The sequence below is a fragment of the Chamaea fasciata genome, unplaced genomic scaffold, assembly GCF_029207755.1.
Source record: "Chamaea fasciata isolate MVZ Bird 193981 ecotype frontalis unplaced genomic scaffold, bChaFas1.0.hap1 SCAF_3, whole genome shotgun sequence".
In the NCBI taxonomy this organism is placed as follows: domain Eukaryota; kingdom Metazoa; phylum Chordata; class Aves; order Passeriformes; family Sylviidae; genus Chamaea; species Chamaea fasciata.
Window position 1 is genome coordinate 34,346,862 of NW_027094088.1, and position 27,506 is coordinate 34,374,367.

The window sequence follows — 27,506 nt, forward strand, 5'->3', positions numbered from 1 at the left end:
ATTTCTTTATTCTTTCTAAAAGTATCCAGACATTGCTTGAGGTCTCTTGTGAACTCTTCATACAAGACGCTTGTGAAATTTTTTTATGCATTTAGAAATATTCAAGCTTTCAAACTCTGTAAATCCACAGCACCCCTTCAGACCTCCACGTGATGAAAAAAGCTGACAGTAGACCAGCTTTTATCTCATGGTCCTTACTTATAAAGCAACATAAATCCTTAAATAGCTTGCAAGACAGAGGAAACTAACTCTTGTACATCAGTGAACATTGCACTGATCAGTACCTATGCATGTCAAATGCAGTTGTATAACAAAAGCAATGCTGACAAACACCTTGCATATACCTGCTTGTTGTTTGTATACAGGTACTCTCTTCTTCCCACCAAAAGCTTAGTTGGCAGTGGCAGTCAACTTGCTCTTTAAAGAGCTGTCACAGGTATAATCTGCAGGAGGGCGTTTTTGAATTTACTTGTACCTCTGATTATGGAGGATATCATTAGCAGAACTGCTTCTTAATAAGTACAAACCCATCCTATTGCAGTGTTAACTTGTGAAAATCATAGAACTCACTTTAGTATTGCTGCACTACAGTAAAATCTTGAAGCTTTGCATAAGAAGAAATTAGGCAAGAACATGAGGGTGTGTGAAGTCCCAGGAGAAAAAATTAAATGCATTGAACTATGATTTCAAGTTATCTGGATCTTCTAAGACTATTTCCATTACTTCTTAATTTCCTTTTCTCTTTATTGGATATTGTTTCCTTATCTGGTGTTCTCTCAATTATTAAAACCCAATTACTGTTTGTTTGGTTTTAAAATTAATTATTTAAAATTCAGAATGAAGCCTAAGAGAGATCAAATAGCTGTGTCCCTCACCAGTTTTTTTGGGTTTTTGGTACCTTATTAAAATTCCCATTAGTTTCTTGTGTAACTGCTAGCCATCTCATTTCCTTCAGAGGAATTCATTTCAAGAGTTGTGCATGTGTATTTGAGATGGAGGAAAATCTATTTCTACAGTTCTATGTGCTGTGAGCATCATTAGACTTCTCCTTTGGTTTAGGGAACTTTGGCGATATTTTATTCTGAGTGGCTGCTCAGGTCACTGTGACATTCAGAAATGGGCCTGATTTGCATTAGAATATTTAATTTGCAGTGCTGTATCATTACATTTGTCTGTGCCCAAGAGAAAGGAATTTAAACTTCAGCAGAGCCCTTTTCTTGCATGTCTTCATGAATTATTTTGCTAAAAAGAGATAATGTGGGCACACTGTTGTCCCCTGGCTCAGGATATGTGGGGGGCGTACTGGTGGTAGTTGTTGGTGCTTGCATTTTTTGCCTTGGGACTCCATGAGAAATAAAATTACAAATTTCTTCTGAAGGCATTTAAAGTGTAGACTTTCATATCCTTATTATCATCTCTTTCCTAATTAATGGTGGACCAATTTCAAAGGGTGTTTTGGTTTCTAGTGTTTCTGTAATGCTTACCTATTGGGCTGCCATTACACTATGCAGTGAATAGGGATGTTCCCTGTGACTCCAGAGGGATGCCAGGTTCTGTTTCTAAATAATTATTTTTCCTTCAAAACAAAACAAGATTTACAATCTTCCCTAGGAAAGCAGTCTCATGTCTGATAGGAAGGTGAGGTCAGGTCCTAGCTCTGGTGCCAGAGAAGCTGCTCCAGGACTCTGACACATGCAGCTCTAAGCTCAAGAACATATGACCACATCCTGCTTCTGGCTGAGGAGCACCATCTGTGGAGCAAATTCCTAGGTCTGGAGGCAGGGCTGGAACATGTTCTGTGACACATCCCAGCTTTCTCAGTGTTGCTGCTGGCACTGAATTTGTCTGCCCTGAGCGGGAGGTGCCCAGGCTGCACATGCTATAGGAGGAAAAGAGGTAGTGGGAAAGGCCAGTATTTGTGTGGGCACTGAAAATGAGAGGCCTGTAGAATGAGGCTTGTTGGACCCACTTCTTTGCATCAGGGATGTGAGGGAATAAGTGAACTTTGCTTTAGGACAGGCTGTTTCCCCATCCTCTGCTCAGGAGCTGCTATCCCATATGTTCCAGTGGCAACCAGTAGGGCTTCCAGAAATTTCAGGAGAAGTTGGCATCCTTTTGGAGATACAGGAACCCCCTATACACTGCATGGTGTACTGCCAGCCCACCAAGTGAGCCTTACAGAGGCACTGGAAAACAGAAGGCCCTTTAAAATTGGTCTACCATTAAACAGGAAAGAAGTGATGATAATATGGATCAGAAGAACCTGTCATTACCAAAGCAAGTGATTTGATGAACATACCATAGATACTTAAGAACCTCAGAAGCCCTAAATCTTGCTTTCCTGCCTCCAAGTACAGGATCTTGTCTGTAAGAATATTAATTCTCAATATTTTTCTAGATTATGTCTGCAAGAGCTTTTGATTTATTTGGCTGATTTCTCAAGGTTGCCTAATTGCTCAGTTCAAAAAGGCTCTTTTCCCTTGATGCCACTATGCTGCTATAATATCAGAACAGAATGTGTTGACAGTCAGCTGTTGCTTTCATTACTAACTCACTTCAGTTGGTTTCCCATTGTTAAAACTTCCCTTTTGTAATGTGTTACATTAGTATTTCTTACAAGGTAAAGTTTGTAATGATCGACATAGGCTGGAGTGGAAGGTGATGGTCTGAAAGAATTCACAAGCATATGGGCAGCTGTTGGGGAAATGTTTAAAATGGTGGGTTGTTCAATTAATTGACCTTAAACATTTATTTTTTTTGCCTTTTTTTTTTTAATTGCTTAAATTAAATTTCTTAACCTACACATGAAAGCAAAGCTAAGAAAAATCACATTTGCTTAAGGGGACCGCTGACACTATGGATTGCTTTAAAATTGCTTTTCCTTCAAGTATTATTAAAGGCAAAGCCTAGCATAAAAAATTTGAAATTAAGGACATTTAGCAGCGGGAACATAGCAGACAGTCAGGGGGGGAAAGACATTTATAATATAAATGATGGGCAGAGTACTTTGCGTGTAGACAGTGCCACTAATTAACAACTGTGAGGTGGCCCAGGACGGGGACTGAGCTCAGAGGAGGACACAAGTCCAGATGGCTGTTTGTGATCCAGAAACGCAGGGCATAAGACTTTGTTCTGTGCTACAAGGTTACTGCAAGGTGAGAACAGGGACTACAGGGGCATTTTGGTTTTTTTAAGAGCAAATGCTCTAAGAGAAACTGCATGGGGTAGTAATGATATGCTGCACAGATAGATCTAGCTTTAGAGCTAAGCATACCTTCTGTTTTGCTCTCCAGGTTTTGCAATGTGAATGTCCCTTGGGAGATATTTAACTGCTTGGAAAAGCGAAAGCTGTTGTATGGAAGCAAATGTGAAAGCAAATATTTTGTTTACCTCATGTGCTAGGTATTTAGCTGAACAGTTTGTAGTCTAGGGGGTGATGTTACTAATCCCTCTGTGGGAGTGCAGAGCAACATGTTCCCACTGCAGGGTGTCAGCTCAGGAAGCAGGGGGAGAGTTCGGGAATAGAGGGTGATACAGAGGCCAAGGTGCCCCCCTTCTGTGGGCATGGGAGCTATGTCTCCTGGAGCAATATACTTCATCTGTTCTTTACCTCACCTTTGCAAAGCCTTTCATATTATTTTAGCATGTTTTATGTATGCACTGTTCATCTTTCTGAGCCTAATGTATCGTACTACTTTGCTTTCAAGCACTGCTTTTCTCAGGTAAGTAATCCCATATGTTTTGGCAGCGTTATCACTTTGACAAGTACCTGACATTACAAGGAATACCTGCAGAATGAAGCCATAGGGTAGGACAACATACATCATATGTCACAGTGAAACATTGAGATCTTAGAAGTCTAATTATTCATGACATATATCAAAATTGACATAAGCATGAAAACTTTCGGGAAGAGGTGAAGCATTACTGACTAGTGTGCACTGGAGTCAAGTTTCGGTATCAATATACTTCTTCACATAGTGTCTGATTTGGATGCAAAATTTGAATTTATAGCAAGCGAAAATAAAACCCACGGAGTTTATCCATTTGTTACTGCCACTTGACATAGTTCCCAGGTAGATGTTTCCACCCTTAGATTGATTGTAGGAGGGTATCAGTCAGTGGTTTAGTCCCATGTAAAATTTAATTTTAGTCCCAAAATGTGAAGTATGTCTTCTCAGGCCATATTGAATTTTATATTAAAATCTCAATCTCATCATACTTTTTGTGTTTCTGTGATAAGATGTGTCTTCTAGACTGGAACCTGGAGATTTTTTTCCCTCAAGTTTCAGATCTGTATTTGTTATTCAGCTTCAGTCTGTTGGGAGATGAAACTTGCAGTACAAATTCAGGCCTGGGCTGCCAGTTGGGACAAACTTTCAGCAATATCTCTATATATATTAATGAGAATTATTCATAGTATATAGTATGAGACAACTGCTCTTGCCTATAATTAGAAGAATGCTTGTGAACATTTTTTATTCTTGTCATATACATATTTGTTGTTTGAAACGAGTTCACCATATTTAAAATGTTGAGCCAATTGTTTACTATGTGAAAACATTTGTTATATAGAACTTCAATTAGTGTTCTTAGTAAGCAAAACCAAAGATGCTGGAAGTAACAGCTTCAGGGAATTGATTAAAAATTCACCAAGTATAAAGGCATAATATCTTTTTACTTTCAGTCCAGATAAACTACAATGCTCAGCTGAGTTATTGACTGAAACTTCTATCGCTCACTGAAGCCAATTTCGTGTATTTGTGGAAAGCTTGAAATGGGATGACACTACTGAACATTTCACTTTCTCTGTTTCATTTTTGATTTGGTATGAGGCAAAAAAGGGTTGTGGGACACATTATGTGTGCCATTAGAACAGTCTGTTGAAAGACCACTAAGTGAGGTTCCAAAAGCGTTAGCAAGATGTTCTAATGATGATGGAAAATGTCTTTCTGTGCAATTTTGGACAAAATTGACATGAATCATTCTGTTCCTTTTTCAATATACTTTCTTTCAATAGCAATTCACTGCATTTTATTGTATGTGAGACAACTGCTAACTTTTCTATTTTGTCTGTGAGTACAGGAATGTTGTAGTCCAACAGAGCTGACAATGACACTAAATAGACTAAAAACATTCTGTAAAATTTATGAAGCTCTGAGTTTACAATTTAGGGTACAGTTAAGTAAAAGCCTCAATACTAAAGGTTATCAAGGGCAAATCTCAAATCACTTGTGAAATGTGAACTCTGAAGAACTTTCTCTCAGGACTCTTCTGACAGATTTTAGTCTTCGAACTTCTCATTTAGTTTAATAAAGCAATTTTTTGTTGGTTAAGAAGTGTTTTGTAATAAAAATAAGTGCAGCAATTTATGATGTGGGGTGCTGCAAATTCAGGAATTATATATGCAGCCTAATGGGTTACTCTATTAATATAATTTGCTCTTTCTTTTCCTGCTTTATGGGCTTGGTGTTTTTATAGCCTTTGGGTGTGTATGTGTTCTTCCTTACACTGATGTAAATTGGGAGTAATGCACTAATGTCAATGGAAAACTGATAAAAAGCTTCTCAGAAATCTGTATTGGAGCTTTTGCATTTAATTACAGCTTCCCTTGAATCTTTATAATAGATACTTTAAACCTTTGTTTCACATGAACTGAGTGCTGATGTGTATTATGTATTAAATGCTTTCAGATAGTACTGGAATATTTTGTAATAATTTTTCATCAATTATGTGGTAACAAAATACAAAGCAGTAGGGTATTGGACCAGGAAAGACAAATTATATAGATTTTTTTTTTGCTCTTGCACATCGGCTACTGTGACTGTGCATCAGGGCGTACCCGAAGTTAGCTTTAAATTAGCTGGCTTGGCCAAGAGTGCAGGAGCATGAGGTACTCACCAGGAATTTCCCAAGCTTCCAGGAAATGTGTTTCAGCCTTGTGCTGAGCTTGCTGCTGAAGTTAGCTCAGTCTAACCTGACCTAAGTTCAAGGCATCGACTGTGCTGCAGAGGGGGTTTGAGCATCACATGAATGCAAACATGTAATTTACATGATTATTTGCTATCTCTGTGTCTGATCTGCTCCTTCTGAGGGCTGATGTAACCCGTACTGATGTGCACCTATGAGGCAAAGAGCTGTCAGGGCAACATAGGCATTTGTATGTAAAAAGGAGGGTAGTTCTACCTTAGACTTTTTTATCCCTTCTGACTTGCTGGTGGTGCAAGGGATGGCATAGAAAGAGGAGGAGGGAGCTGCTGTGATTTAAAGGTAAGAACACTCAATGACTGGCCTTCTCCATGTGCTTTCTGGGTGTGCTGAAGTCACTTCAGATTGTTCAGGAGCCAGGAATGATTTCTAACTGTGCTCTCCTCATCTGTGGAGGTGGTCAGAGGGAGGTTCTGAAAGAGCCATGGGGGAAGTGGCAGTGCGGACTTGGGATATGGGAGCAGATAAACCTTTATTTCTAGTGATGAGAAGATTAGACTTTTGTGATATGGGAGCAGGAGGAGAGATAAATATCAATTCTGTCTTTGCTCCTGATAGAAGATATTGTGATTTACTGCTTTATCTCTCCTGAATCACTCAACTGCTTCCAACTGAAATTGGGTTGGAAATTTTAGATGTATAGCATTCCTGAAATGAAGGCACATGTTAGTGACTGTGCTTCATGTGCAAAATACTGCTTTCTACAAACACAATTATTTCTTGTGAGTGGTAGAAGAGCTTCTTAAGTGAAATATGCTGAGATGAATAACAAAACAGAATGACCTTTAGCATTCTGTTTTGTAATTCATTCTGTGCATTCCCAAAGGATACAAGACATGCACCTCATACTACTAAATACCTGTGAAATTATATTGTTGCTGGGTTCATTATTAGTAGATCTTTATCTTTTAAAATCAATGGTTCCCTTTGTGTGATTTAAATTTTCTGTGCAATCACTTTCCTATGGTAACGAGGGATGCTTGATTTAGCAGTGACATTTGTAGTGAGACTCACCATCAAATGATTCAGTGTGTCCATTATTAGTCTTTACTTTCTTCCCAGGGAGTACTTTTCAATTTAGTTTGCCTCATACCGTGTTTAGCTTGATTTCTTATTGAAATTGAAAATGTTTTGCCCTGAGATTCATCAGAGGCTTTTAAAACCTGAATAGTGAGAAAAAACCTCATTAAGGTCAAAGGCAAAAATAAAGCATTTGACAAAATGCAAGCCTTGGAATGCTTTACTCTTCAACTCCTGCTAACAGCTTTCCACTTCACTGTCAGCAATATTGTTCTCCCTTTGCCATTCTTCTCTTAAATCAGTCATCTGTGTCACAAGAGAGGGAGGTTAGACATACCTATATATAATACCATGAAGGTATCAGATGCAACCTCAGAAGGTAAGATGTTATCAAGCCTGGTAAGATGTTATCAACAGGGGTAGCAGAGCTGGTAGTGCAGCTGGTGCTGGACATTAATTCAAAACGTTTCTGTTAATGAAAGGCACTCCAGTGTAAGTAATGAGGGTCAAAATGCAGCTTTGATACTGAGAATGGGCAGTTTACAAAAGGGATTGTAATTGCTTGGATGCAGGGCACTGACTGAATGTGCCAAAAAAAAAAAAAAAAAAGCCCAAAGTGCATTTCAAAGGGCACAAATAGTGATATATGATATATATATCTCTAATTATCAGTTTAGGTTGGACAAAGGACATGCTTTTAACTTGAATCTCCTGGGTTTTCCCACTTAAGGCTTTGGATTCTCACTTTGGAACAGTCCTGGGCTGTGGAGACTGGTGATAAAACTAAGTTGCCAGGCCTAAGCTCCTGTGTGCTGGAGCACTCCTAAGTGTGCTCCAGCTGCTAGTGGGCTTTCAGCCAGTGGGGACAGGCACACCAAGTTTGCAACAGTGCTTTCCCTCTCTCCCTGAAGTGTACCTGGTGTGGAATGTGCTCCTCAGCACCAAGTGTTTTGCTCTACAGATGCACTCCTCTTGCACTGTGCTAGCTGATGGTGCAGATAAATCTATAAGGCATTAGCAATAGGTCTCATCTTGTCTCCCCAGCTTCTTGAAAGTAGCTCTGCTAGTCAGGAGCAGAGATATAGAAGACATGAATCACCCTCTGCGTTAAGTGGGTGCTCCAGATATGATGATTCAACCTTAGGGGTCTTTTGTATTTTTTTCCCACAGCCTATAAAGGAAGGCTGCCTTTTAGGCATCTGCTCGCATCTAGCTACTAGACTGAAATGAAAAGAATATTATGCAAAATGGGGAAGAATATATTCTGTAAGAGAGACAAAAATATATGAGAATAATGCAAAACCAATCATAAAGAGATGACTCAGAAGCTCTTATTCTAAGGACAATTATTTTAGAAGAATATGGTATAATATTGACTAACAAGTATTTTTACCAGTAATATTAAACCAGGACATTAAAAGAAGACACTCTATATTTGGCAGTGGAAAATAATGATAAAAAAGAAACTTCAACATTTTTGCATAAGTGATACATGATTCATTAGGAAATTATGATTATGGGATGGTTCAAATCCTAGACAAATTGCATGTTTTGAAGGAGAGAAAAGCTGATAGTTAGATAAAGTTAATTTGAAGCCGTACGTTATATAATGAAGCTCTTCACTAGAAAATGGATGTGCCACTTCACTTAAGCCTTTCAGCGCCAGTTGGCCCACAGAGCTGATTGTGTACCTGCACCATGTGTATTGTCTCACAGTAAAATAGGGAATAATTTCACAAAGGGCATCTACGAGATTCTTACTTGCTGTTTTTTTTAGCTGCTACCCACTCCAAACTGATCTGGTCATTTTGGGTCACTGTAAATCTTACATGACTACTCCAAGTTTACTGAGTGCTGGTTTTGTGTTGGTATTCCTTTGTGCAGTTAACTCTGGTAATCGCTCTGAGTCAATCTAGAGAAGTGAATCTTCTCAGGCAAACATGAAGATTAATTGAAATATGCAGGCTTTATTCTTCCAAAGTTGTTCATAACATTGGTTTAAATTTGCCCAGAAGAGTAAATTCAGCTTGCATCTCTACTATATAAAGAAGTGACACAGTAGAAGCAGAACTGGAAAGCAGACTGATTGTGAGGACTTGAAATCTGCACTGGATGACTGGATGTTTCAGCAGGCTTTTTTTTTGGTTTAAACCTAGGCTGATACATGGCCTGAATGTCCCTTGGTCAGTGGAAGGCATAGGTGAGGTCCTGGAGAATGTCTTTGAGTGGCTTGGTATTCTGTTGGTTTTTCCAAAAGGCTCTTCTGCTTATGTGCTCTGAAATCTCTATAAAATGTGAAGCACAGCTCAGTAAGAAGGACTATACTTGGAAGATCTACTTTAAAAACACTTTTGAATTGAACTAGGTACACCTTGTGACCCGGAAGGCTGCTGGAAGATCCAGTAATTGTAGATGAAGGCATTCAGGATGACAATGCCAAGACAAAATGTTTTCTGTTCTGGATTGCACCTAAACTTGTCTTCAAGAAGACTGTATTAAGAGGTCCCACAGTATGTTTTGGGGTATTTTTTTCTTGTTTCTCCTATTGAGTTTTCTGCTTTGTTTAGACAAGTATTTGCTAAAGATTGGCATGGTGATATGCTTTCCTATTATGCAAATGTCCTAACCACAAAGAAACAGCCATTTTTACTGCCCATTCTCTATGACTCTCAAGTACGAAGTAATAAAGTTAAGATGAGAGCAGCAGCCGTTAGATAATAATTTATGCGAATTCTCTTGTCTTTCAAGTCTGTCTGATACAAACAGAATGGAATTTTCCTGAGGATTTACTGTTGGGACCTGCTTAGCATTGTGTAATAAACTTAATGAAAAATAGGAATAGAGCAACTCTACTCCAGGTAGGGTTCCTACCAGTTCAGTGTGCTGTGAGTCCAAGTTCCTCCTCTAAGAGGAAGAGGTATTGCACACACATCTGAGGTATTTGTGTTCTTCTGGAAGGCTGACCTTTTTGTGTCTAGAAGAGAGTCTGAGTTTTGCTATAGAAGATAATGAATGAAATGAATACTTGAAAATTCTACTTGGAAATTAAGTAAACAGAGATACATATTTATTTAATTGTAAAAAACTGTCAGGTTAATAAAATGTATTACTACTCCCCTGAATTTCTCATATTGACCTTACAGGTAAGAGGAATCCCTGTAATAGCACTGTTACTTGAAAGAAACTTGACTGATGAGACTGGACTACTAAGAGAGAAAAGGATTACCTAGTCCGAGACATGTATTTCCAATACCGTGATGCACTTAATTTTTTTCCCCCTAATATTATTTAAAGACTGCAATTCTGAAGATATTCTCAAACTATAACTGTTATCCTGTTAATGAAAAAAAGTAAAGATATTAAAATGCATAATTTTCTATTGGAAAAAATAAAATGTTCCCACAAGGAAATAAAATTATGAGAAGATGGGAATAGCCTGTGGAGGTTATATGAAAGGATACAGGTGATGTCCTCATAAAATTGCCTTCTCTCTAGATGTTCTTTTCTATCAATGAGGAACCTGGTTAACTGACTCTTTGGGAGAGTAACAATTAATGCTTTGCTATCACACGAGGGAATACTTCTGTCATCAGCTTCTCAGGATAAGGTGATTTGGACTGGCTTTATTAATGCATGGCAACATCCCAGTAATTTTACATTCTTGTTGAGAGCTGCTGGAAGCTAAAAGGAAGGAAGGTATCTGGAAACACAATAAAAGGTAAGAAAAAAGAATGTGAAGAATACGTCTCACTTGAGGGAGTTCACATTTGTATCTGGTTTTACAGGGCTGTGAAATTATACTCTTTACTGAATATCATTTTGATTGTTACCATACTAACTATTGCTGTTATCGCAAAAGTTTATTTTAATGCTTTATAGAAACTGGCACTGAACTTTTCAAAGTTTTAAGTGCTTTTTTGTTCTAGGCTATCAAAATGCCTCACATAAAAACAGAAAAAGAAGGGCCAGAAGAAAGGAAACAAATGACGCTTTAGTAATGCTGAAAGTGCTTGGTATTAGAAAACTTGGATTTCAGGAAGCAGCTCCTGCAATGAACAGATTGTCTCATTTAAAGAACAGCAGATGTGTCATGGAGAACTTCTCAAATTGTTATGATTTTGCTGATTTCTTGCCATTATTTTTGTTGTCTTTCCTTATCTTAATGCCAGACTTATTTGCATATGAGCAAAGCATATTTTTTAGGTTTCAGTTAAGTTTGTATTTCCCCCAAGAAGAAGTATTACTTTGAGTAACAGTAATTGTTCCCTGTAGCAGAGCATTAGGCCACCTGATAGCAGCAAGATTGATAAGAAAAATACTGCAACTCAGGTTATAAGCAACCTGTGATGAGTTACTGCTAGTTTTGTAACCTCAAGATCCCTCTTTTGGTCAATCTTGCTTGCAGCAGTGGTCAGTCAAGCTGCCAATAAAAACCCCCACTATCTCCTTCTGTTAAATGCAGTGAGATTAAAGTGAAAAATCAATTTTTTCTGTCTGAATGAGATCCTCTATATGTGTAGATATCATGGACTGCTGGGTTAAAATGCCAGGTGCTTTTTGGAAGAAGAAAAGATTGGGCTTTTCTGAGTAAATCAGAAAAAAAGTTTCCGTAAATAAAAGTATAATTTTCTTCTAGGTGCCTGGGTTTTATTCTGACTTCCAGAGAAAGAAATGAACAGAAAGGAGACAAGCTTTTAAACTACCTCTGAGCTGTGGAGAAGGGGTGGATGTCACTGTGATGGGGTAGCACCTGAAAGGAGTTTTACATGCCTCCTGTCCAAGGCCTGGATTCAATGCTCCTTGGTGTCCCCAGCTTCTAGTGAACTCTGCAAGCTCAAATCACGTTTTCTTTGAACAGGCTGTAGCTATATCTGAGTGTGGATTGACAGCAGTGAGCCTCCTAACAGCCCTGCTTGTGCTGCCTTGGTCCTGTTCTCATGTTGGCAGGCACAGAAGAGCCAGGTGCCTCTGGAGGAAGCTGGGCTTCTGGCAGGGTCCGTCCCAGTGGGCACCAGCCAGCATGTGCATCTCGAGGGATCCTGGAGCCTGAACAGGATATGTGGTAGGAGAGCTTTATCACACAGCTCCACTCCTGAAGGCTGACATCATCTTGGGACACTGCAAAGGTGGACCCATGTGAACCTGTTGTGTTGTGGGAGGTGACCTGTCTGATGTCTGGGCCTGGGGGTGCCCTGGTACTCCCTGGCTGTCCCACTTTTTTGCTGGGAGAGTGAAGGCAAGTCCTGTCTGCAGCACTGTGGCTCTGGGGAGCCAGCAGGCTCTGTACTGCTATGGCAGTGCTTCAGAGTGAGAAGAGGAGGTCTCAGTGGTGTCTGGACATTGGTGGTTGGTAGGTGGTCCTTGTGCTGTTAGCCTCCTACACCAATTTGGTGAAGAAATATACCTGGTAAATCATTTTGTGCTTACTCTCCTCCTGGTTTGCATGCTTCCTTTTCAGGGTCTAGGCATCTTCAGATTTATGCTTCTTTTCTTTTTGGATGGTTTCCTTTTTTGGTGCCTCTTTGTTGCCTAGTATTAAAGTATTCATTCTGGTTCTTTCTTTCTGTAAGTTCTCTTCCCCTCCTAAGAAAGCACCAGGGCTCACCTTTTTGTCCTCTCTCTTTTAAAAAGCTACTTTAAAATTTTGTGAAGTTCACTGGCATGAGACATTTTCTTATAAACCTTAAACCTTTCTGCACAGGCAAGCCATGCATCTCCTTTTCTGTGTCTGTCCCTCAGGAGTTAAGCGGTCCAGAGAACTAAATCCCTTTTGATGTCTGCTCATTGTCAGTTCTTATTTGGTGCACAGTTTATTCAGAGGAATTTAGATGGGAAAAGCCAGTGAACAAATGGATCACAACTGTGTTTGAATGAAAAGCTGGATTAATATAAAAGGGAATGTTTGCCAAAAGTTGCCCTTGAGGTGATGGTGGGTTTACCATTGTGTGCACTGTGATTTCTCTGTGCTGACTGTGTTCATGATAGCATGCAGACAGCTGGGGAGAGGCACTTAGCCGGCACAAAGTAGCCGTGGAGGCGATAAGCAGTGCTTCATTCTGAACACTGGCAAACGGCCTCGACTAAAATGGGAAAAAGTATTTCCATCATGCTAGCTGTGGGCAAGCCCAGTAGTCACAAGCCAGTATCTATTAAAAAAAAAAAAAGCATTAATGCTATTTCACTCCTGTAATATCCTGTGACTACCTCTGTCCCAGGGCACATATTTTTTCATACACACCAGTGTAGCTGACAGCAATTTCAACATCTTCGTGTTCACTTTGTTTTGGAGAACTTGCCAGGAATGTTGGGAGATCTTGGCTCAAGTCACTATTCATCTGTTAAAATTTGTAACTGGGTGTTTTGGTTCTTTTCCAAGAAAGTACCACAACATGAAGTGCAAGGATTACTTTTGAAAGTGGTTGTCTTCACTACCAGTTAGTGATGCTGCTCTGCTCCTGTAAATGTTTCTGTTGCTAACATGGTCTCAGCAGCAGCAGAGATGGAGGCACTTTGATGTGTGTGGGACAGTCAGAGAGGATAGACTGCTGCAAGAACTTTGTTTTGTAAATGGTGCCTTGAAGGCTAGCAATTCACTTCCAAACCTGGGTGTTTTGTATAAGCTGTTCAGAAAGAAAATTTTTAGTTAAATATTTTTTTTTTGCTTTCAGCATTTTCTTTTGTTCAGTATGTTTGAGAAATAAGTCCCTTGAAAAGCTGCAGTCTTCAGCAAAGTACTATATATTCAGTATATTGGATAAACCTCCAGAAAGTGTTCTCACAGAATTTAACTCTCTCCATCTTGAGAGTGGAAGGACCTGGCAAAGGATGGGATATGTGTTTGCCAAATTCTTATTGAAATGGTTTTGACTTCATTGTCCTGTATTTCTGGATTTATTTCAGTGTGGGAGTAGACTACTAGGGGTATGTAAGGTGGAATTTTCTCTCTGACCTCCAGTCAACAAAGATTTCTTACCACCTTTTATTAAGTATTAAACCTCCTACCATTTAAATGTTCCTAAAAATTGTTATTTCACCATTAATCCATTCTCTAATACAAAGCTGATCTAAATCCTGCACTGGTAGTTGTGGATTTGGGCTTACCTCGCTTTTGCAAACTCTTACACCATAGTATAATGTACTTCCAACTGTGGCAAAGACAAAACCTCTGTGAATGCAAACAGGTTACATGGACCTAAATTTATACCTTAATATAACATTAGGAGTATCCTGAACAACAGATATGATGATCTAGAGAAAGCAAAAATCAAGGAATCAGAGAATGGTTTGGGAAGGGAGCTTAAAGGTCCCCAAGCTCCAAGCCCCCAGCCATGGGCAAGAACATCTTACACTAGACCAGGCTGCTCAGAGCCATATCCATTTTGGCCTTGAACTCTTCCAGGGATGGGATATCCACAGTCCTAATCATATAAAAAGAAAAAGTATATAGTCTAAAAAACTACATAATTTTCCTAAGGACACCAAATACTGTCTAGCTACCCATCCCTTGAAAATAAATGGATTTTCATGTTCACTTATTTGCTCTAAAAATAGAGCTGGTTTTGGATTTTTTTTCTTTTTTGAAAGATCTATGTGGATAGTTAAAAGAGGTTTTTTGCTTTCATCAGTGTTGTGTTTTACTTTGATATAGTTTAACTGTCACTTTTTTCCTTTCCTATAAACATGGATATTTACATGAATATATGTTTCACCCACTTTCAAGCAACATTTTCACATTCTTAATGATAACAAGATGGCAAGCTGTGATATGTGTGTTCTTCTAGAGCCACAAAGAGTTTATAATGAGTCATTATTAAAATTTGTGTGTGTGTCTTTGATGCTATTGTAGCTTTCCAGGCAGATGTCCCACCCGCTGCGTGTTCCTAGTTTCAGTCTAATGAACTGCTAAAGTTACTGGACACTCAACAGTAACTCTGGCATCCCACAATGTATTAGTAATAAGTTTTCTTCAAGATGAAGAGGCTTTAAGTACAGCACACAATCAGTAGCCCACAGTGGAAGAAACAAATCAGAAAACCACTGTTCCATAAGCACGGAATTGAAAGAGCTGCATAAGTGAAATGACAGAATATCCATTCTATTTTGGAAAGCATGAATAGGATTTTTGATCTAGCTTAATTTCCTTTGAGCTCTTCAGCTGTGGCTAAACCATTTAAAATAAAAATAAATGTGTTATGGAACACCATGCTCATCACTGTTTATTATTTTGAAAAAGTGTGGGTCTTCCTGTACCTCTTTGCTAATGTCAAAAAATGAGTGGAATCCTCATCCCCATTTCAGCTTTGCAGAAGTGGGCTGATTCTCCTGGCTGAAGTGAATTTGCTTCACATTTATGGCAAAAATGGAAGGAAACATCTGCACCAGTCATTTTTAACAGCTTGCAAATAACAGAGCGTGTACTGTCTGACACATCACTGAGCTTTGGATTTTTAAATTGTTCGGTGTAATGTAAATAAGCCTCTAGTATATAAATGTTAATTGAAAAGATGGATTTTACTGACCCACGTCATGCATTGCCATTGTCAAATGAGCCCCCCAGGAACTCTATTCCCTTTGTATTGACTGCGAGCGATTTCACCTTTGAGCAGAATGCATCCTTGAATAGTTGTATGTACTTTAGCTAAACCCACTACAACTCAAAGAACTTGCCCATTTCAAGGGATTTCAAAACAACCAAAAAAACCCAACCCACAACCTGCCAACTCCCAATTCTTTGGAAGAGAGCTTTCAGACTGAGCATACACTCACATCCCAGTGTGCTGAGTTGACTGAGGAAGTGTTGGACCAAAGGCAATGCTTCAGTGCCGGATGTTGTCTGCCTCAACACTTGGTGGGAACTACCTTGCTGTACAAACAACCACACTCACTTCAGGGAGCCTGAAGCACTGGAGCACTGCCCCAGACATCTGCATTGCCATTGCAAGAATCTCACCTTTTATTAGATAAATTACAGGCTCCTTGGGGAACATGCAAATCTGTACTGGGCGTAGTGAAGAGCTGGAGGACATGATAATTATGAACAGAAAAATACAGTCCCCCCTCTTCCTTCCGATTCTTTCTTTTCTTACACTATTATCCTTTGTGGCAATCAAAAGGATGGATGAGATTGTGAGTCAGCATCCTTTGAAGAAACCTTAATGAGCTTTCAGATTACTTACTCCCTTATTTCTCTACTTCTAACCATTTTGCAGTATAACATGTAGAGAGCAGAAGAGGTCATTATGAGTCTCTGTTACAGTACACCCATGCTCTCAGCTAAGGCCTCTCCCTTTTATTTTTTTCCCTGTGTTTTTGAAATGCAAGATCATAGATAACTATAAGAAGTGTTTTTCAACACTCATTTTCCAAAGAGCTGACCAAGTAGCCAGGCTGTTACTGAAAGTTTTTGGAAACTGCTTTGTCTTAACAGTGGTCCTTGGGGCATTACATGTCATTTGTTAGCCACTGTTGGTTTGCAGGTTTTTGTATCTGTATGATAGAGCAAAGAGATTTACGTTACCCCCATGTGACCAGTCAAAGCCAAGGAAGAATATATGATCAGCATCAAAATATTTTGCTAACAAGTAGCTTAATAGTTGCACATAGCCCAAGAACAGATGCAACAGATAAATAGGTTATGAGAGCAGAAGGCGGCAAACAGGAAAAAAAAACCCCACCTATTAACTGTCTCAGAGTGCTGATTTATTTGGGAGAATAATTTTGCCGGTTCTAGCTTAGGTTGCAGTCACTGGAATAAACACTAAATTTCTAAGCAGGATTCAGTTTTAAAGGGAAATGAAGAACTTTTTGGAGACTTCAACATGTATTTATTTATTTTTCATGCCAGTGTCCTAGATGAAAGGTAAGTAGTACACTGGTTAATGCTGAAAGAAAATAAAAATGACAACTAAATAAACATTTGCAAAACTCACAGTAGGAATACACATCATTCATCTAAAGAGAGTTGAATATTGTTGGGGTAACAGTTGTTTCTGCCTGTACTGACATATTTTGGATCCAAGTTTGGTCCTGATCCATTGTATTTAATAGCATGAAGCTGTGGCCTGAACTGATCTCTCTTATTTTCAGTGGAAAGAATTCCAGGGAAGACCCCAAAGGTTTTTTATCAACCTTTTACTTTACAGAGTTCACTTCAGTGGCACCATTTAGCAGAACAAGCTCTCAATTCATGTCTGCAAGTACCAAAGACTGAATCAGTTCTCTTTGTTTCAGCAGACACAGAGCCCAAACAGAACTTCCCACCAAGTTATACTTTGAAGTATCAGCTGTTTGAGCATCCAATTTTTGAGTAATTCCTTTTGATCTTTTTCATCAAAAGGTCAGCTGTAAAGTTGCTCAAAGTGCAGTCAGTACTTTCATGGCGTTATGAATGCTGGAGGTACTAAACAGATTCCTGTGGATCATGGAGAAGGGGTTTTGTTGTGTCTGTCTTTATGGTTAGTCTGCTCATGGTCCCAATGCTTTCACTGTGGATGAGACTTTCATGCAATGTCCTAAACGAAATTGTATGGGTGGAAAAATAGCCAATTTCTTTTGAAATTAATTTTTACTACTTAAGTGTTGACAGTACTGATATCAAGTTACAGCATCACTTACTAACCATGACTGAGTAGTATTCATCACATTCAAATAGTAATGTGTTTTGTCCTCCTCTCCTCAATGAAGCTTGACAATTCCTGTGAACTGTTAAAATAATATTTTTATTCTGTCATTAATATTTGATAGTATAAGTGAGAAATGAACGGTTTATGGACTGTCCGTTATTTCTCCAGAGCTTATACTGAAGTCTTTAAATTGTTCATCTGAGACATAAGAGTTTGTGTTCTCAAACTGACCGTACTAAATAGATGAAGAATGTTATTGAACGCATTTGGCTTGTCCTTCTTCTAGGGTGAGCAAAATGCAAAAGTTCAGCTGGTCTTGTAAAAAGAAATCCCTCGGCATGAATAATCAGGTCTCAGGTGTTTATGCTTCCTTTTGTTGCCTAGGTCAACCTTGTATTTTCTTCACATCTAAAATGTATCATTCAAAATAGATTTTTCTATTAAAAAGTAGCTGGTCATACATTAAATGTATTTAGTAAACTTGCAGGGCATTTTGCCACTCTGTCTTTTACTTGGGTTTGTTATCGTGGGTGATTTTTGTTTAGTTTCAGAAACTGTCAAAGAAAAGTACTACTGCTAGGACTGTAAATAGCTTCTCTAAACAATTCTTACACTGTGTTAGAACCAATCCTACCCTCTGCTAAATTTTAGACTAATACTTGTATAATATGACCGTCTACAACAGATAGGATTCTGTATTTGTATCTATATTGTGCCATACTGTGCTGTGGTATTAATCAATAGGAGAAAGAAACTGGAGGAGTTTTGTAAATATTTGAAAATTGAGCAGAAAAAAATATTAAAGGACTGGACTGGGGTTTCAATTCACTAGCCCTGAACCAGCTTACTCACCTGCAAATATTTCTTTGGGAAAAAACCTCTTCCATTTCTTAACTTCCTCTTTTCCGCAGAGATCACAAATCAAATTCTTCCAGTCCTTATGGGTTAGGTATAATGCTTTTATTCTGCTTGCAGCATTGCCTTGTATGTTCAAGTAAATGCAAGACAGTTTTTTGTCTGTGGTATGTACATGCTCCTACAGGGATCTATCTGCCTGACCCAGGACGCTGAGGTACTCTCTCACTTGGCAGGAGTTTTGCCACTGCTGTGATCATGTCAGTGCACTGTAAGGAACAGATATTTTTCTATTTTTGTACTTCAAGTTTATTTGCTTTGGGTTTAGAAAAAGAAAATAGTAATGATTGTTTATACAGGTTAAAATATAAAGGGCTTAGATAAGTATGGAAAAAACCCCTTCTAAACAGAAAGTATGCATCCACATATTGATTGTTTGTAGGTATATCACAGAGAGGATGACTCTGGAATTTCCCCAAATATCTTATAAATGAACAGCAACAACAACAAAAAAACCCCAAACCCAACCAATCAACAAAAATAAACAACAAAACCAAAACCAAAACCAACAACAAGAAGAAGAAAAAAAAACCCCAAAACAAAACCAAAAACAAACAAAAAAACCTCAACAAAAATCACCAAAAAAACCCCCCAAAGAACTAAACTCCCAGCGGAAATCAGTAAAGCACATTATTCTGAGATAGATTTTTTTTTTCAGCTTTTGAAAAATATCTGTACGTATATAAGCATGGAAATTTTATGGAATTTCAGCATCCTTTCAATTTGACTTAGGGTCAAAATAAATACAGAACAGAATGCTTCCTGTGAATTTCTCTGTAGCCTTTGATCACCTGGGTTATATTCCTTTCCTCATAACTCAGGCAGTATTTCACAGTAAAATGTGCCAGGGACTTGTGTAGGTGGGGAAGGTTTTGCTTTTCCAAAGGAGATGATACTGATAGTACTCTCTCTAGCCTTTCCCCTCATATCTGCTCAGAGGCAAACAGTTAAGGCTCCAAGCTGCCCGAAGGGCATCAGTGTCCTGCTGGACTACATGTTTTGATAAGTAACCACAGTACTGTTGGCACTTCAATTAGATTAACAGCTGAACTTGCAAATCATGTTTCTAGAGGGGATTTTTTTTGATAACTAACTAATTGACAGTTGTCTGAAATAAATTGCTTGGTACTGGTCAATGGCAAATTGTGATCATGTTAATTTAATTGCAGTTCTGCCAATGATATAATTAACAGTGCTATCAAAACAGTCAATCAGTTCATTGGAAAAAAAAGAAGCACTATTGATATTAAGTTCCCAATTGCCATGACACAGAATATGATTCTGAATAATAATAATAATAATGTTGTCTCTGCTCACTGTGAGCAAAAGCCATTGTTTTCAATGGAAATAGGGGGAACGGGATGCAGTGGTGTTCTGAATTATTACAAATAATGCAAGCAAATTGCCCCAGAAAGACTTCTGTCACTCTAAGAAAGTAATTTATCTTCCTAGCTGCCTGGGAAAAGATGTGACCAGGAGCTGTGTTTTGAGCTTCATTATGATTGACAGAAATACTGCTGTGGACATTGCTTGGAAATGACAGGGCTTTGCTGCATAACACACAGAGAAACAGATTATAGAATGGCTAAGGTTGGGAGGGACTTCTGGAGGTCATGTAGTCCAAGCTTCTTGCTCAAGCAGGGTTCTGTAGACTACATTACTCAGGATTGCTGGATCAGAACTTGAAAGAATGGTTCCTTATTACCACTTTTCCGTGTTTATGTTTTCTGTTCTCATTTTTGGGAGTCATTTACAGGGGCTAATGACATGGACTCTGTCCCACATGTGCCACCTTTTCTTCAGAGGTCTTCCTCAGGCATAAAGTGGCCCTTTTCTCTTATCCCCAGCACATACTAATGTCTGCCTCCCTTTACCAGAAGCATGTCTGGCCATCACTGGAACCTAGGGGCCTTTCAGATCACTGGTTCAGTTTTGTTCTGAGTGGGAACAGAACTGTGTGCTTTCATATCTCCAGCAGTTTGGCTGAGCATTTGCCAAGCAGTGTTACCTAGGAACTACCTTAAGTGAATCTCTAGCACCTCTTGGATTCATTGTAAGCTGCTACAGCAGCAAAATCTGCCATAGAGATTGGCTAAGCAGGTAATTTACAATTTTTCCCACATTGGGATATACTCTAGTGCATTGTAGGTGTCCAGAAGAGTTGGAAAGTGAAAGGTTTTTGCTTTTCGTGGCTGATACAATTTAGAATAGCCCAGCAAACACATAGGCAGCTCTTTAAGACTTGTTGAGTACCTAAGTCATCCCTAAAGGTCAGGAGTCTGCAGAAGCTGCTTTCTAGAGCCTCTTTGCTTGACATTTTTTTTCTTCCCCTTTTTCTTCTCCCCTTCTTATATGAGCTGTGCTGTTCTTTACGTCCAAAGATGGACATTTGAGAGGAAGATTCTCAAGTGGTATGGGAGACCATAGAGCCAACTATTGCCAGGTACTTTTAGAAGTCAGTTTCAGAGCTGGCTACTCTAAGAGGCTGGGCTCTGCAAACCTGTTTGAAGCAGGTTTCTAATAACTCTGGGTGGAAGATATAGGAGATATTCCAGACTTTCTTCTAATTTCTAAATGCTCTCAAAGTATGTAAGATTTGTAGCTGCAATTTGTATTTCAGCTTTAATTAATAAAGAAATTTTGTGAAGAAAGGCTAGCATCTACTAGGAAAGTCTTTTCTTCTGGTTTTTTTTTATTTTTTTTTTTTTTTTCTGGTGGTGGGTTATTTTTACTGATTAAAACTATTAACCTGATTTAGTGTGTTGTGGGATGAAAAATATTCATGCAAAAATCTCATATTTGAAATTTAAATGTACAAAATATAGGAGATATAATGTTCTCCACTATTCTATGACTGGAATTCATCTGTAGAACTGATTGAAGAAGATTTGTACCCTTATAAATTGAAGATATAGTAATTCCTATTTGAAATACTAAATGGAAATCTGAGCAGATATAGGTGATTTGAATGGAAACTGGCTTTGGGAAACATTATCATCTAGCTAAAACAGTAACACATAGAGACGGGAATTTCATTGGTAAGAGTCCTGATATATGAAGAACAAGGTCATACAAATCTGTTAAAGTAGAATGGAAGTGTATTTTTATTGGTATGGGTTTTTATCAATTGCCTTTTATTCCAACATAAGGCTCAGAAGAATTTGAACATTTATGTTTCCTGTAAGAGAAAATTAGAGAAACCATATTTCTTCTTAAGAAGTATTCATGTCAATCTCTTTCCTAAATAAGTTCTTAATTCACATAAAAGAAATAAAAAGCAAGCTGTTTTTTAGTGTTTTGACACAAATGGTAGCAGTTAAGAACATTTTTAGTCAAGAGTAAGTTGGAAATAAATAAATCAGCACAGATTTTGCATGTAGTAGCTTTCTAATTGCAAGCAGCAAGATTTAAATAACCAGATTTCTCTTCTCTAGAAAGATTTTTACATTAACTCACTTTCACATTCCCTCTATCTCACTCCATTCCAAACAATTAGGTGTTAATTTATTTTCTCTTTAGATTGTCTCTCAAATGCCTGCTGTATACTTGTACAGAGCACCTTTTCTATGCTTGCCTATTGCTATGCTTTTTATGTGTCTCTCTGTCTCTAAGCTGGTAAATGTCTATGGGAATTTCTACCAACAATGGCTATTGCTCATAGTGAGCAGAGACAACATTATTATTATTATTCAGAATCACAAATTTCCAATCTCACGTGTTTTAACAATTGAGTATGAGGGATTAATTTAATTCTTTTATTGCCTCTTGTTAAGATGAATGTAGCTATTTCTTTGTCCAAATGGATAAATTCCAGTCTACGAAGGTCACCAATAATAAATGTCAAAACATTCTGTGTTTTAACTTTCAGTGGCTTTTGCTTAGCTCTTGTGCTAAGATTAAGATTTGATCTGTTTATTACTTTTCATGCCTTCCTCTTTTACTCTGTGATCCAGTCTTTTCTCCATCTTTCTTGCAAATAAGTTATTTCTCCATAATTCTAAAAATCAGACAATCCCCTTCTTTTTCATGTTTTTGCTTCTGCTGTGTACTTTTGAAGCTGGATGTTTAGGGAGAAGCAGCAGTTCCAGAGTAGAGTGCCCAGATAATAGGATTTATTAGAACTGAAGATAATAGAGAAAGTCAAGTTGAATGTCCATGATACCAGTTCATGGAAGCAATAAAATGGAAATTAAGATTCATATCTCCAAAACTGCAGCCTAAAAACCACATGTTGCACTTTGGATGACTCTAAATTTCACATTGTGGGAAAAGAAGCTTGAAATACTCAGGGAAAGCTAAAACATTACCGGTGGTTGAGAAAACATTTGCAGGGGCTGCAAATGCATAAAACATATTCTGATGTGTAATAGGAAGTGGTTGGAAGTATTTTTTGGCTGATCTTAAGTTTTCCCATTTTTGCATAAATGTTACTCTGAATTTAATGATTCAGACAGCTGCAAAAAGTTGAGCACTTCAAGGTGCTAAGGTGATAAGGTGGTGACACTCCTTCCAGAAGGAGGGTAGGATCCAGGCAACAGGGATTGTATTGCTGTCAATTGAAAAGAGACTTGTTCAGTCTTTGGCCTGACACCTCTATTGATGATCTACTTCATGATCTGCCTATTCTATATTGGTGATGTGAATTTACTACTCATGATACTGTAAATTAGGAATCTCAGTTTATAGTTTTTAAACTCTCTTCTTTTGCTTCTCAAAAGCAAAAGGGGCACTTACTAGGAAGGTTTTCTTACATTAGCTCACTATTTCATGGCAACCATCTCATAACAAAATAAAAGTGTCAATCTCCAGAACTGCATAAAATATAAAGCAATATCAGATCGCCATAACATTTTTTTTTGGATTGGTGTTTTTTTCCACTGAAGCTTAGAATTATTACAGATTAATGTTATTTATACCTAGCATAGTTTAAAAAATTCTATTAACTTTTTTTTTAATCAATAACTATTGCCTATTTCTAGACAGAATGTTGGACTGTCTAGTGCACAGAATTTATTCTGTGCACTCAATTCTCAAACATACTTGCGCTGAGCTTTTTGTTAAAGTAAACATGCATACGTCGGGAAAAGACATAGTTAAATGTTGTATACAACAGCTTTAGAACATTTTTTCCATAAAGATGCTTTCTTTTGTAGTACTTAATCAGATCTTCTTTTGGTCTTCTTAGTGGAGACTGAGTCTAATTTCATTCAAAGCAACCAAAACACATCTCAGAATGTTGGGAGGTACGTCTGAAATAAAATCCATGTTGTCATGACAACTACAATCCTAAAAAGGATGCAGAGAATGATTATTAAGATGTTGCATCAAGTTGTTATGGAAACTAAATAGTAATAGGAAAAACGTGAGTTTTCAGAATAACATTGTGTGAAAAGTTTTCCCTTTATCAAGACATGTCGTTGTGAAAATATCATAATGAGGAAAAAAGAGGAGTGGAGAACCTGGTAAAAAAGGAGGTCAGGATTCGGCTGTCTGCCTCTGTATATTTACCCTAAGTACTCTAATGCACCATGGATAGTATCTCTGCTTGCTTTCCAGTTCTGTTACAGATAGATCAGATCACAGAAGACACTAAAATACATCCCAATGCTCTTTCCCAACATTGTAGCCACATTTCACAAAGTGATAAGCCTTCGTGGCCCTCATTTACCCCCAGTGGAGTACATGGAGCCTCAGTGCCACAGAAGATTGGACTGAAACCCCAGCACAAAAATGGGATAGAGAAAAAATGTTAATGCTGAAGGCAGTGTTAAGAGGCTTCAGTTCTGTGAATGGGCTTATATTTCAGCATGCTGGATGACATCCTTGTTTGTTTAGCTTAGTACTTCCTGATAAATGAGTATTTGCTAACAGAAATTATTGAATGAATTGTATAAATGTATTTTTGAAGCCAGGAAATCTTTTAAGCAGCAACTGCAGTGGAAACGAGTATCTGGGCTCTGTGCCACCACTTGTGGTATAAACAGCACTATAGGCTGCCTTGCTTGGTGCAAAAGAAGGGAGGAATCCTGCTCAGGGTAGTCTAAGTATCCCTCTGCTCTTTTCCCTTGTGTGTGATGCCCAGCTGGCTCCATCCTGAAATTCACTGTGGTTTACTCCTCCTGGTTATAAATCCCCTTCCGGGGAACTGCTGCAGGGAGTCAGAGGCTTTTTCTTCCTGCAGTGCTCCCTTCCTGCAGATGAGTGAGTGCAGGAAAGAATGAGCAGGGAGAGTAGCAAAAACCATGATCAGAGAGACACACAAAGCTCATTCACTCTCTTGTGATAGGGCTGGTCACTTTCTTGGTCTCTTCTGCAGCAGGATGTGAGGCAAGGCTGGTCAGTATTTTTATCCAAACTCTTTCTCTCCATGAAAAAGTGTTTCTTCCAGTTAATTTTTTTGGTATTGTTTTGCATGAAAAGTCATCGCTGTGTTGTGGAGACACTTTTTAAATAAATATATGTATATTTAAAGCAACACAAGGCAAAAATATTGGAACATTAAAGAATATCAGCATGGATGTTGTTTGCAGTGTCTTCAGGCACCTGAAGTTTACTTGTCTGGCTTCATCTTTAAGGGCTGAGCTTCCATCTGGGCTTGTAAATAGTTTCAACTGCAATTCTCTTCTCTAACATGAACCCTCTTGCTAACAGCTGAAATGTTGTAATCTATCCAGAGGTAAAGGAGAATTTGAACTCATGGGACTATGAAAACTGTAAGTAGTGTAAGATACTAGATTTTGAATCAGAATAATTTTTCAGAGTTATTACTAAGAGAATGAAACCTGTGGGAGATAAAGAACTTGTTAGGAAGTAGGCCTCTATAGAACTGGGGAATATTGTGATTTTGCAGATTTGGAAACAGTTGCATATTTGGATTGAAAATACATGTGAACCATGGCTTGAAGTCGGATTTTAGCTGCTACTTCTTGGAACTGTGATGGCAGACAGGCTAGCTGATGATTTCTGTCTTGAAAACCTTTTTGTGTTTTACTTTATTTTGAAATTCAGAGAACAGTGTTGTTTTTAGTAGAAATATAACTGCAGGCAAACATTTCTTAATCTTCATGGTATTTTCTACTGTTTGTAGCAACTGAGTTGACTGTACTGATGTGATTGGGAAAAAGGTTTCTGGAAAAAGTTGGCTTCCAACCCAGAGGCTGGAAGTGGGATGGTGGTGATGAGGAACCATTTGAAGTAGGACAGAGGAAAGGAACTCTTGTGTAAATAAATTACAGCTTTTTTTCTCTCACATCGGGACTATAAATCCAAGCCAGCAGAACTCTTCCAAGCAGAATCTTGTTAAAGACCCCTGAACTCCTTTTCCCAGCTTCAACAGCCTCAGATTTTTTTGCAAGTTCTTGTTTTTTCTCACAGGACTAAATTAAATGGCTTTGCTAGCCTATAGAACATTAATTTGAATCACTTTCTTGCCTCTAATAGTTTATACCACTGTCCTACTGGCATAAACAGAGGTCTGAAAGCATGAAGAGATGTCTCAGCCACCTGTGCACAGCAGGCCCTTTTCCCACATGGCTAGTAATAGCTAATGAAAATAATGTGGGTTCAACACTAATTAAATTAAGTTCTTTCCCGAGGGAAGCACCAATTATGTACCTCTATGTAGTATCTATAGCTTGGCTAATTCTCTAGGCTCAACATGATGACACCAACAAAATTTGCCAGTTGCTGCTATTCTTCATGGATATAGCCAGGTGGTAAGGACTGCCTGCAACACCACTTGTTCAGAATGTGTGTGTCATCAGTTGATGGTGTTATTTCACTGTGCTGTCTGCTTTCAGAGGGATGTAGGGATTACTGGCATCCTACTACTTGTTTCCATGACAGTTTTGAAGTGCAAATATAAGTGTAGAGTGCCTTCAAGAGTTAGCAAAGATAAAATATGTTTAAGTAAATGTGGAAAAGGAAGATGTAGGGAAAGATTATGAGAAGAAGAAAGAAGTGACTTTAGAAGAGGCTAGACAGAAACTGATGTCTAATTACTAGACTCTTTGACTAAGTGGTTGGACAACGCTGCCAACAAGGAATCTGATTAAGAAAAAGAATCTAGATTTTAGTCTGAATATTTTCACACTCTTGTCTCCTCTGACTGCAAAGAGAGTCCTAGAGGAGTGCTGTGCTCAGGCTACCTATTACTTTTGCTTTTCTCTGCCCTTGGCAAAGTATGATCTGTTTAAACTTCCATTAGTTGTGCCTCCTTCCTTAGTGCTTGTTCTTGTGCAAGATTTTACTGTGGTGAGCGGTGTGTGTAAAGCTTCTGCTGTTGTGTGACAGCAGCAAGAGTTTTTCTCCAAGAACGTCCAGCGTGACTCTTCTGTAACACTGCATAATGACTTCCTTCTGACCAGAATGCACTTGAGAAGCGTGACTAGGTGTTTAATATCAACCTAATTTTAAATTTTTCAATCCCTTGGGAACAGACTTGGTGCTTTGATAAAAACCATACAGCCAAGCCCAGACTCTTGATAAGCTGCTAGCTACTAGCTGCTTCTTCTCTACTCTGCACAGATCCTGCTTTGTCATTCTTGGATAGAAAGAACAAATGGATTTTTGGAATATTAAAATTTTAAGACATTCTGATACAAAATATGCACAATTTTCTTATCTTTTTAAATAAAGAGGAGTCTATTAAATATGTCCATTCTGAGGAAAAGGCAATGTGGTAAGGAAAATGTTGAATCTGAGAGAGGCAGCTCAAGCACTTCCTCCTACAATGAGTGTGGCTTCATCATTGCTCTTAACTACTTCAGCCAGATAGATGATCATATTATGGTCTCTAGAAGCACCTGAGACAGTATATTTAAAGAAAAATAAATGGGAAAAGAGAAATTATTTTTGTGTTTTGATGATTTGAAAGGTTTCTCTATGTTCATTTTATTCTGAGGCAGAAAGGTGCAGCTGGTGAAGCGCTCACTGAAGCACAGCAGAAAAATGAGTACTGTA